We start from the raw sequence: 6,000 nt of genomic DNA on the forward strand, positions 1-6,000 counted from the left end.
AGGATCGTGAAAAGAGAACCCATTTGGATAGGAAAAAGTGAACTGAAAGCAGAAACTGAAACTGTGAAAAAAACACAAGAGCTCTTTGTGGAATGAACTGATCTGTGCGAATTAATTAATCATCTTGGAGTGTGCATTAGTTTACTAACGAAATCCGTCTTTCTATATTCTTTTCTACGGAGCGAGCTCTTGGTTGCAGTGATTGAGCATGAACACTAGGCGGCAGCAGTAAATTAGAAGAAGAAACCGAGGCGTCACCGGGTAGGGGACGCTGTCTTACTGCTGTCGCAGACTTGTTTCTCCATAAAAATCCAAAAGAAAATATAAAATTGTCCTATAGACATAATAGTCGGTGCTTGTTTGATATCTTTACTTTCGTTTCTTTTTCTTCGCTAAAGGCACAATAACTTTAATGATGAAAACCCCTTACCAGCTAGATTTGAAGGGGTTTTTTTGCTGTTGTTTTTTTTTTTTTTGCCTACATTCATAGTTTTCCCAGATGTGTGTGATTCCATTTACTATTTACCATAAGGTCAAAACAGTACAGGTAGTAATGTAACATTTGTGAACATTGAAAATATTTTTTTTACAAAGACAGAGGTCCACGTGTTAGTGAAGGCCATCCATCTCAATTATTCACATATATTATTTCTGTGTCACAGAGCACTTCAGTCAATACCTGTCTGTTTCCTGAAACCATAATAACCCATGACCTTTCATCTGCAGTGCATGAATTGTCTTTCCTTACAGACAATAATAAACAGGACTAAACCAAAGTAGAAAGTAAAGCAGATTATATATCCACTACACTGTCCTAGAATACACATTTTATGTGACAAGTCCCAGTTTGACTAAGTCAGCAGCCTATTTATTATCTATGATAAAGTTGCTGATGCTACTCCCCAGCTCAGTACCTATCTTGTTGATTTCTGTCTTTACAGAAGCACCACCATGCTCAGAAAAGACTGGAGTACTTTAAGGAAAAATCTTAAAACTAGCAGGATTCCCCTTTAATCCTTTAAACATGTGAATGAACATAATTTTCAGCACTATTTTAGCAGCTAGAAGTTGAAAAAATGTCACTCACACCATTTTTGAATTGTATATCCCTAGGATGGCATATCTTAAAAAAAAAAAACAACTGTAATAATATAATCATTTTGCTACTGCTTATTAGAGCCCAGTAAAATGTCCTTTTGCTGTGGTGTAGTGGTAACAGGTAATGAGGTTGTATCCTGTGTGCTTTCTGTTGAGCACCACAGAAACAGTCCCAGCTTTTGTTCCATTAGACGGGTAAAAGCCAGAAATTGCTGGTCAATAAATGTGGTGTTCAGAGAAATCCTCACGGATCCACTGTTTGTATTGGGCTTTTTCTCTGAGGGTATTTCGTACTTTGTGTTGTTTTGCTGTAAAACACAAATCGCCCATTTTCCAAAATGGAAATACTTTGTAACAGCTATCATGAGTGAACGGTATTGATAGTTATTAGGCTCAAGTTAAAAGTTCATTACTGTTAATAAGGAATAAAGTTATAATTAATAATATTTACTGCATAGCATAATCAGCCACACAATGTTTAACCATGTGCAAGCAGGCAGATGAAGTGGCATAATTCACAGGACTGTTTAACCTTTGTGTCCTGTTTTTTTTTTTATCTGTTCAATTTCAGTTTCTCTAGTTGTTTTTTAAGGTTTAGGCACCAAGACTACTTGGTTAAACGGTCTAGATTAAATTACAAATTGCCAAATTACAACTGAGACCCATCTCACTGGTATGGCACATGGGTCAGATTTTGAAGCCAAAGGAAACTGAGGAATCTGAGACCATGTTTTTTAACAGTATAAATATCTGTTAAAGTTTAGTTAATTAATTAATTTAGTTAGTTAACTTTTATTACTGATTGTTATTTTAAAAGTTATATGTTGTAATGTTTGTTAGCTGTCACCACTTCAGCTGCTTTCCAATAAAGAAAAAGATTATGGCTAATTTACGAGAAAAAAGATTCAAGACTGTCTTTCGCCCCAAAAGTAGCGAGACAGAAAATATTGTGTTTAAAATTTAGGTGAGGGTATATAAAGCATATGTAAAGCGTTCACAAGCGTTGTCACCTTTAGCTGCAGTGGAGCTCAGCATCCTGACCAGAAAATACATAAACGCCAGTTTTTTTCCTAAAAGTTAACCGTTAACCAAATAGTTCTTTTGCCTTAAAACCTAACAGTCCGTGAAGGTCAAAGAAAAGAAAATGAAAAAATTATCCTGTTTTATGTGGGATCATCATCAGGTCATTGGACCAGGATTTTCTTAAATTAAAAAAAAACTTCTACTACAACTTAGCTTTGCAGGAATGGTTTTACTTTTCTCTTCTCTTAACTCATTTCATGAGCTTTTCAAGTATTTTTTTAACTTATTAAAATCCAGTCCTATAGGAGATATGGGAGAAAAGCAGTGCTTTCAATAGCTTTTTTCCTTTTATCAAATGTATATCACATAGTTGTGCAGCAGCTCTACAGGTGGACAGATGCTGACAGGTTTGTGGGGTTTAGCATAGACACAGTGATACACATGCATTCTACACAGCTCCAGAAACTCTCATGGACATCTTTTCTTTTCTTCCCTAAGGGATTCTATCACTTTCCATGATGTGTGTCTCTGCAGCCAGAGAAATGCCCACTGAACGCCTCATCCTCTCTCATGTCCAATACCCTGCGTCTCGCTGTATTTTTGGCCACCGTTCCCCCATTTTTTCTCTCTCTTTCTCTCTGTTAATGATATCTGATGTACCCTTGATCCAGAATGGGGTTGGATGGGGAGTGGGGGTGGGAGTTTGAATTAGTAGGACTGTGCTGACGAGCTCTCCTCCCCTGCCAAGGCAGCAGCAGCATGGCGGCAGCCATTACATCAGTGCGCCAACCTCCTCCTTTGTGATTGAGATTGTAGGAGCTGTGCTTAGCTCAGCATGTTTTTTTTTTTTTTCCTGGGGGCCTCATTTTATTTTGCCAAGTGCCCCCCCCTCCACCTCCCATTTAATTTTTCAAATGGAGAGCAGCCTGAGTCACTGTGTGATGGGTCCAAGCCACACTGTGGACCCACACATGGTGGTAAGTGTAAGCACACCCATTCTTCTATTCATTCATATATATCTATATCTATCTATAGATATAGATCTATATATATATATATATATATTTTTTTTTTTTTTGTGCCTTATGATGGTTAATTACTAGAACACTGTTAATCTCTAGTTTATATCATCACTTTAGCACTCAGTGATTTTTTAAAACTATGTTGTGTCTTTTCTTTTGTTGGCAGGACACACCAAGGATTTTACATTACTTCTATAACGTATAATAAAACACATAAACATAATATATAGTAATAATTTCTATCCTGACTGGTGCAAAATTCCACAAATTCCCAACCTGTGTTGCTAAAAATAGGTCAGCAATGTGTTTTAGCTTGGAAAATGGACAGACTAATTGGTAGGAAAGGTGGCAGCTCTGCCAATGTTGCATTAAGCTGGCAGCTATCCAATGACAAGACAGGTCAGGGGTCTGCAGCCACAGAGCAAACAGAGAAAAGCCACAGCAGCCTATCCTGCTGATAAGTTTTATGGCTCTCATCTGCATGGCGTCATAAGCTTTAAGATTTCCAGCAGAGCATGTGTGTGTGAGAAGAGGTGAGGAGGGAGTCTTGCAGAGATCCTTCTCAGTGCTGTCAGTTTCCTGGTGTTGACGAAAGCACTTATGCAGCATTTCAGTGGCAAATGGCTGAAGACGTTTTTTTCTGGCAAAAAAAAAAAGCTGTACATTACGGGCACTTAATAATATCAGCAGATATACAGACTGACTCTTTGCTCACTCTATGTGCCTAAGAATAGACGTGATGAAGTAAAGCCACACATCGTGTGTCTCTAATATAATAATAAATATGACAGCGGCAGGTTTGCTATAAGCCACCTGATGTCATGCTGAGCTATTTTCGGACTCGATTCAGATTAGCAAAGGTTCAACTCGGTTTAGCGTAGATTTAGGAGAATAGTGCGAGGGTTTGAGTGATGGAACATGACTGCTGAATAGAGGATGAGCAGACTGGTGGCTGAGGTGGAGCTGAAAAGCTGGGTGGAGAGAGTCGTGACCAGCATGCAGCGGCGCACTATCTGTTCTTAGGTGTATAGGGTGGGCACACACACACACACACACACACACACACACACACACACACACACACACACACACACACACACACACACACACAACTACAAAGACGCCTGTGGTTAGCCAGGAATCTAAGAATCATGAAGATCCAATAGTAGTGCCAGCAAGGATTACCGTATATCTAAAACCTCCAACAGGGCAAAATTAACCTGCTATCAAGGTAAAAGCTTTTTCATTTTAGGAAAAGAGAAAAAAAGAGATTCCCTGACGAAGACAAAACTATATTTATACAGTGGTGACTGACAACAAGACACAGGTGAAAGAGGATGAGAGACAATTACAAAAGGGTGAAAATGAACAAAAATAGAAAGTAAAATCCACAAGACACAAACACAAAAATTCAAAATAAAAAAGAAAGTAAACACATAAACAACAACTGAGAAACACAAAGTCAGAGAGAGGAACATAAGGCAAGTAAAAATAGAAACACATAAGGCACAAAATCCAACAGTTATAAAAAAAAGGACCTTGCGATCAGCACTGTAAGCAGTTTTGAATCCCAGTACTCTTTGGACCTGGAAAAAGTCTAGCCCTGATTTACATTCATATCTCAGTCATATCCCTTCTTAAGTCCACTTACTACACAAGCCTATCATGTTTCATAGCAGACAAAAGATATTGCTACGTTTGCAAAATTAACAGCATGTAACTGACCACACAATGTATATAGGTGTGAATTTTACCCAGTGGAGCTAGTTATTACAAGTCATTTTTAAGTCTGCCTTCATCTTAACCAACTGCAAATGAAAAAGTTTTTTAGTGGCACAGACGGGACAATCTGGCTGAAAGTGGAGCCAGTGTCACTGCTAGTGACAAGCCTCTGGTGAGCAGAGTGAATTGCAGTCAGAGCAGGAGCGGTACGCCTCACCCAGGCAGACACAACCAAATAGTGAGAACATACAGGCGACCAACATGAAACACACACAGAAAAAAAAAGATATAATGAGGATACAGACAAGATTGCAACATGATGCCAGTATGGCTTATATAAACATATACTGGCTTAATTCAAATAGTAATTAATACTCCTCATTGTAAGAAGGAAATGCAGTCTTGGAAGAAGCTGATTTCTGCCATTAAGGATACAGTGATTAGGATTTTCCTATCCCTCATTTTTATTGTTTTAATGCCAGGAAATGCACCCACACCAGTCTTCAAGTACCAGAATCCATCATTTTAATGTTCTGATTGTGTCTGAGCAGCTCACCAATTAGACGTTTTAAAACTTCTTATAAAGAGTTTATTGTTTAAAAGTAGTCTACACCATGATAAAATATAAACAGTGCCACAGAGTGGTCTAACTAGTTGTTTAATTTTAGCAGTTGATGTACTTGCACCTGCCTCTTCTAAACCCTGTTCAGTGATTGTACAGTTAACTTAGCAACAACCTCTTAGAAACCTAGACATGTCTGTAACATTAGGCTTTAGATTATGCTGGTTACAGTGTACCATAGAAACACAGGCTATTTGTGATGACAATTGAATTTCCATCAAACTTGTGTTTCTTTTGATTTTTGTTAAGGCGATCAGTCTGCTGGTCAGAAACTTTTGTTTTAAGAGAAATAGCTTTACGGATATTTGATGGATTACCAGAAAGACATCCCCCTTAAAGAGATTTCCTTGGGGATAGGGAGCCCCTATAATTGTTGCCTTGCATGTCTGTCTACAAACTACTTTTATAAATGGATTATAAAGTAAATGTGCAGGATCCACATGCTTTCCCAGATCTTTTCTAAAACTGAGCAGGGTTTTGTTTCTGGAAGTTAAAATTCTCTTGGTACATGGG

The sequence above is a fragment of the Pelmatolapia mariae genome, linkage group LG7, assembly GCF_036321145.2.
Source record: "Pelmatolapia mariae isolate MD_Pm_ZW linkage group LG7, Pm_UMD_F_2, whole genome shotgun sequence".
Classification (NCBI taxonomy): domain Eukaryota; kingdom Metazoa; phylum Chordata; class Actinopteri; order Cichliformes; family Cichlidae; genus Pelmatolapia; species Pelmatolapia mariae.